Raw genomic sequence first — 15,646 nt, 5'->3', positions numbered from 1 at the left:
GCTTAGTGAATATACCCCTAGGAGTCTATTTATCCTATCCGAGAAGAAGATTTTCATCTCTGCTCATCCCAGCAGGTATACAATATCCTGCAATTTGTGTGAACCTGTGTGATATCTAGATTTAAAGAGGCAATTTGTTTAAAGATAAAACCCGGTTGGTTTTGCCTTTAAACTAATTACCACTTTAAATCTAGTGACTATCTCACTGGAATCATGCCGGTTTCTGCAACTTGCAGAATATTACATTTGACCCTTAGAATTATTTTAATATATTGACAGTTGTTTCAAATAACATCTAAATTTAAGCAATTTCCCTTTAAAGTTCCAGAACTTCCAGGTTTCTACAAGATTCTAAAGGACCAAGATTTTTGAGTACTTAGAGTGACACTAATGACAAAAAAAATTAAAAATCTAATTGTAAAACTCAAGGTAAGAGGCGTCTAGCCGTACATATAAAGTGATGATTTTACAGTGTATAGAGTATGCTCATTTATTAATACTTGGTCCAGTACCGTCCTGCATATAAACTGTAATTTGCATATTGACATTAAACACTTAGGACTGGATTCAATTAACCGCTGTTAATTACTGCGGGCTAATTGAGCTGGTGGGGCTATTCAGTTATAGCCCATGTGAGTCCGCGATCATTTAACGTGGATTTCTGTTCAACCCAGAGGAGCGCCTTGAACTTATCACGGACTCTACGGGTTAATGAGCGTTAGCAAGGAAAAAGGCCAATAAAGCCTACGGCCACCACCCTTTTAATATTCTGTATGCATATTGTAGCAGTCTTCCATCACTCCCTAGCAGCGCCCTGCTCCATGCCAGTTCTTTTTAGCTCTTAAAGGGCATTTCTATCTCTACATTAAATACCAGAAACTATTTTGTTCCATTTCTAACCTCTGAGCTTTCCTATTTATAGTTTATGGTTTATATAATTATTTCTCATACGTCCTAGAGGATGCTGGGGACTCCAAATGGACCATGGGGTATAGACGGGATCCGCAGTAGACATGGGCACTTTAAGACTTTAAAAGGGGTGTGGACTGGCTCCTCCCTCTATGCCCCTCCTCCAGACTCCAGTTAGATTCTGTGCCCAGAGAGACTGGACACAAAACAGGGGAGCTCTCCTGAGGGGAGAGAAGCAGACCTACTTCTGTGAGTTCAAAGGCTCTACTTCTTAGGCTACTGGACACCATTAGCTCCAGAGGGTCTGATCACTTGGTATATCCTAGCTGCTCGTTCCCGGAGCCGGGACGTCGTCTCCCTCACAAAGCCAGAAGAAAGAAGCCGAGTGAGTAAAAGAAGCAAAGAAGACTTCATAAACACGGCAGAAGACTTCAGTCTGCAGAGGTACCGCGCAGCGGTCGCGCTGCGCGCCATTGCTCCCACAAACAAGCGGCACTACAAGGGTGCAGGGCGCAGGGGGGGCGCCCTGGGCAGCCATAAAACCTCCATATCAGGCTGGCACAAGAGGTATACAGTGCATAGGCACTGTATACAGACCCCCACCAGGGTAAAAAAGCTAAAAAATAGCGTGGCTGAAGCGCGCCATTAAGGGGGCATGGCTTAGCCCTCACAGCTCTACACAGCGCCATTTTCTCCTCACAGAGACGCTGGCCCTGCCAGAAGCACTGCTGATGATATCACAGTGAAAAACAAGGGGGGGCACAGTGGTTTAGTGTGTTATATGTATAAGAAAAGCACAATATATAAGGAATGTGGTGTAATAGAGCTGAAAAACGTCTTCTGTGTTTCCCTGACATAAAATAATCAGTGTAATGTCGGTGGGTGGTTAGTACATGTGTGTCGGCATGTCTGCGGCTGAGTACTCTGTCAAAAATGTCTCAGTCGGCACCGCCGACGCCTGATGCTACTTGGTTCATGAAAATGTCAGTAGATGTATAGCTTTCACAAGAGAAAACTATATGGGACATACAGACGTGTGTGGGTGACCTTGTCGGCACCAACAAATCTAACTGGGTAAACATTGCATGATATACAGACGTGTGTGGGTGACCTTGTCGGCACCAACAAATCTAACTGGGTAAACATTGCATGATACTGTGATGCTTTTCAAAAGGCTATACCTGTATGTATGTATATATATGTATGGTACGGTAGCACAGACATAGTAATATCTGTGGAGGGTGTATTATTCTTATTAGATATTTTATTTCGCATAGTTGCTACTCCCGGATATCGACAAGAATAATAATTCTTATGTCGACCATAAAGTTTCCTGATTAGATCCACAAATCAGCGTTCAGTACATGTTTCACACACATTAAGAACGTATTAACGTCACTAGGTGTATATATATATATATATATATATATGAGTTATATATATACAGTGACATATGTGTGTATATATGTGTATATAAATGGGCAAATTTATATATATATATAAACTTTATAATGAATGCTGAAGTAAAGTTATTCCTTTTCATGTGCTGGTCGCTCTGTTGAAATACTCTAGGTCAGCCGTGACAAGATGGCTTCGAATCCTCACGAGTAGGCCGAGTGTTATTCTTTTCCCGCCGTGCATAGAATAAAGTGAGAGTCAACCCCTGCCCGGCATGGGGCCCTGTCACAGAGGATCTTATACAGGATGCTAAGTGATATTTTAATTATATATGTTGATTATACTTGCATTACATGCGCATGGGGGAGTGCTTGTATTCGGAAATGGTTGGCTACTTTGTCATCCGATATAATTACCCTGGGGAGAGATGGGATACTCCTTAAGTTGGGTCATATCTAGAACATGGTAGCATACGGTCGGGGATTCTTGGGTTCGCAAGCCAAGTCCAGGGCAGTCTCGGTTGATAGGGCGTTGCGGATTCACTAAACGGTTGCTACTGCTGACTCCGAGATGAGATGGAGTATCTTTCCTGGGGAAGTGAAGCCTGCTTTGGTGATAGCTTTGTGAATATGCTCGCGGCGGATGCCACTGGTAAGTCTACTTTCTTGCCCTAGGTTACCTCACTAAGGTGAATGACGCATTCTTGTAGGATGCAGTCATTTCTACCGAATGGATAAGGATTCCCCTTTTCTTTGCAGGAAAAGGAGGGTGAAAGGAGGTAAGAAGTCAGATACCTTGTTTTCAGGTTCACAGGAGCAGAATTCATCCTATGTTTCTGCCAGGTCCACCGCAGGACGTTGGGACTATCTTGCGGGAGCCCGCACCGGTGGGCCCGCGTTGGAAACTCTTGAATCAGCCCTGGAAAGGACATGGACCAGTGAGTTAAGGATAGCATCCCTAGGGGAACATACGGGAGTGGTCCAGACGTTCCCCCTCAACGATTTTTTCAAATAGACCTTACAGAGTCTCCTCCGGACAGGGAGGTAGTATGTGACACAATACGAGAGTTGTGTCAGGATCAGGTCATTGTCCGGCTGTCCCGGTCACAAAAAAAAAAAAAAAAAAAAAGAAGAAGCTGTTCTTCAAGCTTCTTTGTCTTTTCAAGACCGGACGGTTCGAGCCCTTTCGAATCCTATATCTGAAATCTCTAAATTTCTACTCGAGTTCCATGAGGGAATCTCTCATGGCAGGTTTCTCCACTCTGAAAAAGTAGACTGGAGGTCTAATTACGGTTTCTTCCGCGTTAGGCTTACATGAGGTTCCGATTCAGGATTGGCATTTCGCCAGAGTGATGGCGGTATGAGGGGTTTTTCCTTCGAGGGTAAGGAGTCAGAAGTATTCTGTACTGGTTCATTCTCCGGATTACGGAGAGATCATGATGCAACATGGTGAAAAACCTTGAATTCTCCCTGACAGTTCTCAGAACTTAGCGGAATACCGGTTGGTCCCTACGACGTGGGGGTCGGGTTGGCCAATATTAATTTCTTCCAGTGGAAAGAGCTCTGAGGATTCAGAGGCTGGTCAGACCGGAAGCAATGTCAATCCATCAATACATTCAGTTACTTGAATGAGTTGTGGCCTACGAGGCCATTCAGTGGCTAGCTTGCATGCCAGAGTTTTAGCAGAATTTGTTGGACGAGTGGTCCGGTTTCCACCTGGGATAATCATGATTTCAAGACCAGAATATCACTCCCGTGGCGGCAGCGTGATTCTCTACTAGGACGGGTGTCAAGTTAGGATACTGGTCATCCCATTAACGGTTTAGAGTTAAGGGCCATTTATATCGGTTTTCTACAAACAGAAACCGAAGAGGAAATGGCAGAAGACAGAAAGATTTTCCGCTGAGCGACGAAAACGTTTACGCGCTCTGTCAGAGACGTTCGTTCCAAGAGTGGACAACTGGGAAGCAGTCTTCCTCGGCGGACACGTTCTCCATTCAGGAGAGTGGAGTCTTCATCAAACGGTTTTCACAGAAGTGACATGTTTTGGGGAATTCCGCATATAGACAAGATGGCCTCGTCTCAACAAGAAACTTCGGAGATTTTGTTCAGGGTCGAGGGTCCCTTAAGTTAGCGGTGGACGCCCTAGTGACACCGTGGGTGTTTTCGGTCGGTCTATGTGTTCCCTCCACTTCCAATCTTTCCAAAGAGGCTAAAAGATTATAAGAAAAAGGTTCAGGTGATCCTCATTCTTTCAGACTGTTCAAGGAGGGCTGGTATCTGGACCTTCAGGGATTACTCATAGGAGATCCCTGATCTATTCCTCTGTGAGAGGGTCGGTTACAGCAAGGGCCGTGTGGGTTCCAAGGCTTGCCGCGGGTTCCATTGACGGCTTGGAGGTTGAACGCCGGATCCCAACCTGAAAGGGTATTCCCAGTGAAGTCATCCCTACTCTTCTTCAGGCAGAAAGAAGTAACGTTGAAACTTTACCACCAATTCTGGTGAAAGTATGTGGCTTGGTGTGAATCCAAAAAAGTTCCTACGGAAGAATTCCAATTGGGTCGTTTTCTCCATTCCTTCCTTACAAGAGCGTGTGGATGCAGGTCTTAAGTTGGAATCGATTAAGGTTCAGGTTCAGCCTTATCGGGTTTCTTCCAAAATCAATTGGCCTCCTTTCCAGAGGTTCACACTTTCGTAAAAGGAGTGTTACGCATCCATCCTCCCTTGTGCCCTGTGGCTTCATGGGATCTTAACGTGCGTTGCAGTTTCTGCAATCTCATTGGTTGGACTTTTCAATACGGTTGAGTGGACATTCCTCACTTGGAAAGTGGTTATGCGGTTGGCCTTATCATCCGCAAGGCGGGTGTCTAAATTAGCGGCTTTGTCTCACAAGAGCCCCTATTTAATCTTCCATGAAGATAGAGCAGAGTTGAGTACTCGTCAGGGTTTTCTGCCAAATCTGTGATTTCATCGTTTCACATGAACCAACCTATTGTGGTGCCGGTGGCCACTGCCGCCATGGCGACATCGATGTATCTCGATATGGTCTAAGTTTGAAAATTTATGTTGCCAAAATGGCTCAGATTAGGAAAACAGACGCTCTGTTTATCCTGTATGCTCCCAACAAGATTGGGGCTCCTGCTTTTAAAGCAGACTATTGCGTGCTCGTTCGGCAGGCTCATTCGGCAGCTGGATTGCCGTTGCCGAGCAGGCTCATTCGGCAGCTGGATTGCCAGCTCAGCAGGCTCATTCGGCAGCTGGATTGCCGTTGCTGAGATCGGTGAAGGCCCATTCTACCAGAACGGTGGGTGCGTTCTGGGCGGCTAACCGTGGGGTCTTGGCGTTCTTGATGGGGTTCAAACACCTTTACGAAGTTTTACAAGTTTGATACCCTGGCAGGTATGGACCTCATTTTTGGTCAATCGGTACTGCAGAGTCATCTGCACTCTCCCGCCCGTTCTGGAGCTTTGGTATAATCCCCATGGTCCATTTGGAGTCCCCAGCATCCTCTAGGACGTATGAGAAAATAGGATTTTAATACCTACCGGTAAATCCTTTTCACTTAGTCCGTAGAGGATGCTGGGCGCCCGTCCCAGTGCGTACTGTATCTGCAGTTATTAGTTGGGTTACACACATGCTGTGTTTCTTTTCAGTCAGCCTATTGCTGACGGTTTTCCGTGGCATAGGTTATGCTATTATTGGTGATGTGTACACACAAGTTGTGTTCAGTTCTGGCAGCGTTTTTGCTGTTTTAGTCATGCCGTCAGCTGGTATTCTCTTGAATGCCACGTTCTGCGGCATGCTGGAGGTGTGAGCTGGTATGATGCTCACCGTGTTTAACTGATAAATTCTTTCCTCGAAATGTCCGTCTCCCTGGGCACAGTTCTATAAGGGGAGTCTGGAGGAGGGGCATAGAGGGAGGAGCCAGTTCACACCCCTTTTAAAGTCTTAAAAGTGCCCATGTCTCCTGCGGGTCCCATCTATACCCCATGGTCCATTTGGAGTCCCCAGCATCCTCTACGGACTAAGAGAAAAGGATTTACCGGTAGGTATTAAAATCCTATTTTTCACATTATGGAAGAGATTTATCAAAGCTTGGAGATAGATAATGTATGAACCAATCAGCTTCTAACTATCACTTTACAGGCTGTGTTTGAAAGATGACAGGCTGGGTACACACCGTCACTACATGACAGCGGACCTGTTGTCACGCTGACAAGTGTACCGACTGCTTGTACCAGATGCGCCGATATAGCTGAAGATATATATCGTCCATCAGACAATGCGATATACCTGTGAACGTCATTCACAGACATATTATTTGCCTTGACCCGCTAGTGTTACATCATCCGTTCACTCAAATAGGCGATATATATTGCCTAGCGTGTCCCCAGCATTAGAGTCTGACTGGTTGGTACTTTATCTCTCTTCACTTTATCACTCTTCACGTTTTGATAAATCTACCCCTTTATCGTAATGTTATCTATAAAAGCCAAACATACCAGCAACTTTACAACAGATCAAATAACATATATGTTATATCTATAGATTTACAATCATTTAATTGGAGTTGTATGTCCATCAAAGAGGTGATACATCATCTACAAGTGTTATGCAGGGTACACACCTGAGCGATGTCGGCACAATATGCTGTTTCGTAACGACATATTGCCTACATCGCTCAGTGTGTACGCGGGATTGCACGCTCCCACGGTTGCTAGTGAAGAATGCTTGGTTGGATGTGCTGCATTGCATTCGCCGAAGGTTCTATTCCCACTCTATGGGTGTCGTGGATACCCACAAGTGGGAATAGCTCCTGTGAGCTGGGATTCCGGCTGGTGGCATTGTCAGCAGTCGGGATTCCGGCGTTGGTATCCTGACCGCCGGGATCCCAACTTCCAGCAATTTAACTGCATCCCCTGTATAGTACTGATGTTTGTTTCCACTTTTGTAAAACATGAACATAACTTTCTCCACAAAAAAAACCTTTTTGTTTCTGCATGTTTGCCCTTAGTTGCTGTTTGTAGGGACTCAAAATATATATCTATAAATATATATTTTTTGTCAAATAGCTGTTAATAGCATTCAGGAACATGTGTAAGTTTCATGGCGATTATCTGAACTAAAACTATAATTCTGGGGAAACCTAGGTAACAAGATGAGGTGATCTAAAGTCTAAAATGGTGTGAGAGAACAATAGCTGGCACTCAACCGCCTGTCACACAAACACAGGCCATATGTACAGTATGTGTGTGTGTGTGTGTGTGTGTGTGTGTGTATATATATATATATATATATATATATACAGTACCTCAAACAATTATTGACAGGGCTCCTCAATATCCTCTTACTGTAAGAATCGAATGCGTTTAGGATGTTGGACGGGATGACCGTGGTCATGTGACCAACAGCGGAATCTCAACGCCACTCGGGAGACCAGCACCGGAACGCCAACACCCGGAAGGCTAGTATTGGGGTCACTCCTGAAGGTAAGTATCGGGGTCACTGTTAGGGTTAAACCCCCAGCCCTAGCTGCCACCCCCAGAGGGACCAGGGAGGGGTTAAGGTTAAGCACTAAGGGAGAGGTTAGCCCTTACTGTCACCCCCGGGCATCCCTAACTGCCATCTCCTACCTCTTGTCTTCTCATGCACCTTGTCCACCTGTGTAAAGTTAGGCCTTTCACAGTTCATATGCCATTTTACTTAAATACCACAATTTTTATGGCCATGGATTTGTGTCGGTTAGGATATCTTCTAGTAAAATGTGATTGACAAAGATGTCCCTTCATCATTGTGGATTACTTATAATGTCTCATGTTTTTGTGGGAATACATTATTGAAATGGAATTGTGGAAGAATACACAATTACATTGGTGTACAGTGGGTGGCAGAGTATTATTCTGTCTCAAAAAGTACTCAAATTTATTATGGCCTCCGAGATGGTAAAAGAACAGCCATCGTTTTATACTGTATAGAGGGCCAGACCGCCCACCTGGAGCCGATTGTCTGATGGGCCGGTCCAACCACACAGAGAGCTGGGAAGGCTGCGCGCAACATAGCTTCTGGCTCTCCATTTTGACCCCCCCATCCTGCTTAAAGTGTCTGGTTCAAAAAATATGGGGGCGTGCTGCGAGTCAGACCCCACGAGCAGTGTCCGCGCCCCCTTTCACGTGAAGGCACGTGTGCACAGAAATGCTCCAGTCCGTCCTTGACTATTATATATCATATCTCAGTGTGAAAGTGCATTTTACACATAAAGAGGCACTCCTTACATGATTAATGTGATAACTGGGCTAACCTAAGCAATATTACCTGAAAAATAGATAAAGGTTGAACTTAATGAAGAATAAAGTCCTAAAGTGATAATAGAGTCTCAATTTCATGCTTTCCAACATGCGGATTTCCAGGACGACCTGCAGTCCCATAAAGGTGGATGCTGATTAGTTTTCTAAGGTCAGGTCCCAAAACTGGAAAGTGAGTGTTGGCTGTAGATGTACCAAGCAGGAGCTACGCTTATTTGTGGAAATAGAATAGCTCTTCTCACCCACATGTTTTGCACTTTGTAAATTACCTTGTATAACCCCTGTAGTTATCACTGAAGGAATAATGTTACAGTCCCTATATATGGGAAAAAGATCTGAAAATCTGGCAGTAGAACAAAATTACGGCTCAAGATGGATTTCTTTTCAACAACAATCAATATATTTATTTTACACCGTGAGAACCAAAGATGAGCAGTGAATGTTTTATCTCTGAAACTATACTAATTTCAGACCTATCGGGTTTGGTGCTATCTATTGTAAATTTGTGCTTTGCACATACTTGTTGTTAAGTTCAAATATATTTCTAATAAATATTTAAAATACCAGCGTTAATATATGTTGCGGACGCAAGGCGCATCTTATTACCATATACGATAAAAGTGCGCTGTACAACGCAAACACTACATCCCTTAAGATAAAACAAGTACACGCACACATTGTCTGAGTTCCATATATGATATTAAAAGGATATGTAGACAATATATCACATGTACAGTATATATATGGTTACAGATTTACAATTACACAAGAAGCAGATAGTTACAAAAGAATCCATTACAGCCAGCATACGTTACCATTTCCCTCAATGCACACTCCGCTCCATCTTTCTCTCTCTCTCTCTCTCTCAGCAAGCAAAAAAAAAACTAACTCTGTATGTCCTACAAACTGCATATATCAAAACAGTGGGAGTTAACAGGTTGTTGGCTTCAGGCTCCTTCCATTGGTACAGGAGAGGGAGGTCTCTCATTCATGATGTGTCATTGGTCAGTTCATATGCAAGCAACGTCCAGCCTTGAAGAAGACATAGGAGTTGGCCACTGGTTTCCTGCCCACATGCTGTTCTTTGTTCTCATTTGAATTGTGGCTTCATATTCATACATTCAATCATAACTAATTGTTGCAATGAGCTACAACTTAACCACAGCTATCAAACCAACACACCCATTCCTTTGATCATTTTGACACCAAGCATGACATGTTTATCTTGTTCCGTTCCAATAATACATATACATGATGTTATACTCTATTATATAATTTAATACATTATAATGTCTGGTGCTTGACATGTTTAATTTATGTGTGGTATGAAATATGTGTTGAATATAGTGTTCACTCTAGGTTGTCTTAGCAGGGCGCCGCGCCCTGCCCGTTTTTTAAAAGGCAAAACCCGCCCTGCCCCTTTTGCGGCGCCCTGCTAGAACAGCCGCCCGCTTCCTGCCCTCCCAGTGTCACACACAAAATAAATGTAGAACTGAAAACAAAGGGCTGGAGGGTCCTGCTCGTGAGAGAGCTTACATTCTAATTGGGGGCACAGCAGCCCCAGAGGACTGAGTGGCAAACAATCGAGATTGGGAAAGTCATGCATTAGGGTGGGTAGTATAGGTTGGAGTATTGTACGCTGCAATAAAAACATGGGCTGATGCAGAGTTATACGGAAGCTGTATGTACTATGTATCAGCATTGCCTGCATTTGGAAAAATACAGATATTAACCTGTTTGCTGAGCTACAGTATATGCATCTCAGTGACCGCACAGCTGCTATACATACCCTTTGTTTCATTCATACCCGTCTTCAGTATCCTGGGTGCAAGAGATCCATGTGGAAACACACATATCTTCTATGTGCAATTCTGCGTAGCCTACAGTTCTGTTGACATGCCCTTGCAAAACTCAGCCTTCATGTAAGCGCCCTATTACATAGAAACATAGAATTTGACGGCAGGTAAGATCCACTTGGACCAGCTAGTCTGCACTTTTTTTTTTTTTTTTACCCATATTGTTAGCTCAAACCCTATTGAAGCTTATTTCTTTGTAAGGATATCCTTATGTCTATACCATGCATGTTAAAATTGCTCTACTGTCTTAGCCTCTACTACCTCTGCTGGGAGGCTATTCCATTTGTCCACTACCCTTTCTGTGAAGAAAAGTTTCCTTAGGTTTCCCGTGAGTAACCACCCCCCCCTCCCCCCTCCAGTCTCCGTGCATGTTCTCGTGTTTTATTGCTTCTCTTCCTTTGAGAAATGTCTCCTTCCTGTACCTTGGTAAAACCCTTAGAAAGTTTCTATCATGTTCCCCCTTTCCCTTCTCTGCTCCAAACTATACATATTGAGATTTGTTTAGTCTTTCTGGGTATGTTTTGTGATGTAGGCCATGCACCATTTTAGTTGCACTTCTTTCTACAGTCTCTAATGTATTTATATCATTTTGAAGATATGGCCTCCAGAATTGAACAGAGTATTCTAGATGAGTTCATACCAATGACTTATACAGTGGCATTATTACTTCTTTCTTGCTGCTGCTGATTCCTCTCCCAATGCAAGCAAGCATCTGACTAGCCTTCCTCATTGCTTTGTTACATTGCTTACCTGCCTCTAAGTCAACTGGAAAAGTGACTCTAGATCCGTTTCCTCCTCAGTCGTTTCTAATATGGCGCCATTAATATGGGATATGCTCAGCATGTCGGCAGTCGTGAGAAGTTCGATAGACTTCTTGGAAAGTAGCCACTAACCCCTATTGCACACTGTAACTGAAGGAGCTGCGGCCGCTGTAATAAATCCTTTACCTACGTACTCTGTGTCAGGAATCTGCATTCTCCATCGCATCACTACTGTGGAACTACAGATTCCAGCAGTTCAGTTCAGTTCCAGTTCCAGTTTTCAGTCTACTGCAGCCTGGAGTACACAGTGCTTCAGCTAACTCACAGCTGATCTGAACACCCAATCCAGTAGGGTGTGTCCTCACAGAGATGCAACATCCAATCATCACAGACCAAGGGGTATAAACTCCAGTTCCTGGCTCAGTCTCATTGCCTTGGACAACACGTCACATTCTGTGAACAGGTGTCTCCTGTTTGCAGTCATCTGTCTGCAGAGATACCCCTGTGTATTGGACCTGTGGAACTACAGGTCCCAGCAGTTCCAGTTTCAGGTTCCAGTCTTTAATCCTTTGTTTCCAGCAGTCTTCTATTTCTGGCATCTCCGTCATCTCCCTGTTCCAGTGTTCCTGTGGAACTACAAACTCCAGCCACAGCCAGCCACAGCCGTTAGGCTATCTGGACTTGTGCTTCATAGAGACTGTACATTTATCAGAGTTCTGTTTTTCCAAAGTTATTTCATCCTGAGTTATACTGAGACTGTGTGCTTTTTACAATTACCGGAGTTCTGTTTGTTTCAATCATAGTTACCAGTGACTTTTGAATATTTATTTCCTGTTATTTCTGGTTTTGCATTCCACTGCAATTGCATTCCACTGCACCTGTTGTTCAATTGCTTTGTGATCCCTGTGACATAATAAATATCAGCGCCTATGCGCAGGACTATTCTTTGGTCTCCTCGTGTATTACGTCACACCAACACTGACCCACTAGCGCCCCCGCCGGGGACAGACAAAATCAAAATCCTGACACTCTGTCCCCAGTTAGCGTACACAGTCCCATACTGTGCACGCACTTTGCGTACACACGCCAGAATAGCCGTGCAGCTTACACTCAGTGCATACACACAGACCGACACGCTGAGAGCACGAGGCAGCTCTAGGTGTGGCAATTACACTATACAAAAGCTCAACAGAAACTGAATGCGACACCAGTATTTGATTGTATGTTGTGGTCCAAAGCAGCAACAAGTAATAATATATTTGTAAAAGGGGATTACAATAAGTTAAAATAGAAATGGTACAATACAATTCAATCACAGAGAGAGAGTCATACCCAATGATACGTACGTTTGTTCGCCTGCGTAACCCGGATCCGGTCCTCTAGTCGATCTGGCAAGATGACCTTAGAGCAAGAGAGAGAGTGACCGGCCCAGGTGCAAGGTTTATATACCCTTGCCCAAAATACAATACAATGGGGTTGTATGCTCTCCACCGATTGGTTGGAGGGATGGTCGTTTACAGTACAGGAGAGGTCATTGGTCGGTTTGAAGAGATGGGCGATGCCTTGATCCAGGGGTGTGTACTGCTGGTCAGCTCTGGATTCCCACCGCATACCAAGTACATAATAAACACAAATATACCTTTAATCTGCCTTTGCGAATAACTATTCGCAACGACATGCGATCTTCTCTAAATCAACACCGGATTATTACTCATAATTATCCGAACACGTAGATACCATGCATGATGCTCTGATCACTTACTGTCCCCTCGCATACTGTAAAGGTGTATAATTCCCTTGTTGTGCCTTGTAAATAAGTAAAAGTTGCATGAGGGGAAAGGGGAGACTATGTGCAATGTGTGCACCAAGTTTGGGAAATATGTAATGTGTGACAGATATTTCCATGTTCATTAGGTTACTTTATGTTATCTCCAGGCAACATGATCCTACACATGAAATGACCAACCATTCTCAAGATACACACAAATATATATATATATATATATATACACAAGACATTGTTTTAGAAGAACGTGTATGTGTGGTTTGATTAGCTTGTGTGTAAACAGTAACTTGCCTTTGAAGATTACACAGTCTGTACTATAAGGATTGAATACGCAGGGCTTCACGAGCCAATGTATGCAGCGTCCGGGTGTGCGCACGCACGGCTAATGCGCAACCGCACAGAAGCCACTCTGAATGGTGTCTGTATGTGTAGTGCGGGGTTTGTAATATTTTCCGACTTCGACAGTCGGGATGCCAGCAATTGAAATCCTGGCACCAGAAACCCGACTTGTGGCTAGAATACCGGCGCTGGAACTCCGACATGACTCGAAATGCCGACACCGGAATCCCGACTGCTGGCATCCCGATCACAAGTTTTCCGGGTACTCTTAGGTTTAGGCCGCATGGGGGGAGTAGGTTTAGGCGTCACCGAGAAGGGTTAGCGTTAGGCTGCGAGGAAGGAAGGGCTAGGGTTAGGCTGCTTGGAGGGGGGGGGGGCTACTAGGTTTAATCTCCTTCCCCCGGGGAGGGTTAAAGTGCGGGAAGGAGGGGAGTAGGTTTAGACTGCGGGAATGGGGGGTTTATGCAACACCCGAGACGGTTAGGAATAGGCTATGGGGATGAAGGGTTAGGGGGTTGGTGGGGAAGGTACCAAACCCTTGTTGGGGATCTTCACCATCGGGATGCCGCTGTTGGTCTTGTGACTGTCGGCATCCTGAACCCCTGTAAAATGTATAACTCCCATTAATACTATATTTAGCCTTAGGATTTTTGAGACCCATGTGCATAATTTTCAATTTTGTGGCATTGAAATGTAATTGGCACGCTCTTGAGCATTCCTCTAGTCTACCTAGATCATCAATCATTTGTTTTACCCCTCCTGGTGTGTCTACCCTGTTTTATACCTTTGTGTTATCTGCAAAAAGGCATACTTTCCCATGAATTTCATTTGCAATGTCACTAATAAAGATCTTAAAAAGCAATGGTCCAAGTACAGATCCCTGCGGTACTCTACTGGTAAAATGTCCCTCCTGTGAATGCACTCCATTTACTAAAACTCTCTGGGCCTAATTTAGATCTGATCGCAGCAGCAAATTTGTTAGCAGTTGGGCAAAACCATGGGGGTCATTCTGACCCGTTCGCTCACTGCTTTTTATCGCATCCGAGCGAACGGGTACCCACTGCGCATGCCAGACAGCCGGAGGCCATAGCTGGGCTGCGATCGCCTCTGCCTGACTGAGGGGCAGAGGCGGTCGCTGGGCGGGAGGGGGCGCGGTCCAGCCAACGCAGGCGTCGTCGGACCGTGCAGGGAGTGGCCTGCAGCGGCCGTGCGACATCATACGCAGCTGCTGCAGGCCGGGGAGCGACGAGTAGCTCCCGGCCAGCACGCTAAAGCTGCGCTGGTCGGGAGCCACTCTTGAAGTGCAAAGGCATCGCCACTGTGCGATGCCTTTGCACTCCTGCGAGGGGGCGGGGTGGGGGTGCGGCACTGACATGCGGGGCGGACTAGCCCTGTGCTGGGCGTCCCCCCGCATGTCTGAGTCCCTGATCATAGCTGTGCTAAATTTAGCACAGCTACGATCAACTCGGAATGACCCCCGATGTGCACTGCAGGGGGTGGGGGGGAAGGGTGCAGATATAACATGTTCAGAGAGAATTAGATTTTACCCACTGACTATGCCATTTTTGGTCATTATCACCCATTTCCGCCCATCCAACCACAAGTAGAGACGTTACTGAGTTAAGTAGCACTCAGCCTTGTCAGGTCTTGGCTCTCTAGCATGTGCAGTGCGAAAACGCACAAGATACGGCTATACTCAGCTCTGTAATATACTCAGCTCGGCCCTTAAACATAAAACCTTGCCACTTTATGAGATTTTTGCTTCATACCACATACTACTGGGTCTTGTAACCATTGCAAAAAATAGATTCTAAGACATCAGGCGTCCTCTGTTTCCCCACTGCTGGGTACACACAAAACTTAATTGTCAGACACACTTTATCTGGATAAGTAGGTGAGTCACCTACCGTGCCATGGATTGGAGTCCTTATATAAAAGGACATTGATACTGTTATGGCTTTAATACTTTTTTAACACTCCACCCATCCTTTTCATTCCATGCATAGGAACACTTCAGCCAACCGTGGAACACCCCCCTTGGCAGTTTCATTATATATGTCCATAAAGCTGACCCACTGTGTTTGGTTTTAAAGTGATAAGAGCACAAATAGCACCAGTTAATAGTCAATGCAGTGATGTTTGCTTTCTTATCTTCAGCATCTTTCCAAACCATAAAAAGAAAATATTTACCAAGACAAAGCACACAAATCTTTTGAATGTTTATGTTTAATACTTTATTGTAACCCATTTTGTCTTTCTTTACATAGTAATAATAATAACAAAACATATAAAAACA

The 15,646-nt window shown here is 44.6% G+C and overlaps 1 protein-coding gene across 7 annotated transcripts in view; it reads left to right on the top strand.

Annotated features, from left to right (window-relative positions):
* DTX3 (deltex E3 ubiquitin ligase 3) overlaps window positions 1-15,646 on the top strand; it is a 150,546-nt gene that overhangs the window by 59,031 nt on the left and 75,869 nt on the right. Inside the window, exon 3 of one of the 7 annotated variants that reach the window (XM_063952341.1) lies at window positions 323-429. The exons of the other annotated variants lie outside the window; for them this stretch is intronic. The gene's annotated coding sequence lies outside the window, so the exon portion shown is untranslated. The remainder of the gene's footprint in view (window positions 1-322; window positions 430-15,646) is intronic. 7 annotated transcript variants of the gene reach the window in all.

Source organism: Pseudophryne corroboree, chromosome 2, assembly GCF_028390025.1.
Source record: "Pseudophryne corroboree isolate aPseCor3 chromosome 2, aPseCor3.hap2, whole genome shotgun sequence".
Classification (NCBI taxonomy): Eukaryota; Metazoa; Chordata; class Amphibia; order Anura; family Myobatrachidae; genus Pseudophryne; species Pseudophryne corroboree.
This window is presented reverse-complemented; position numbering and strand designations above follow the sequence as displayed.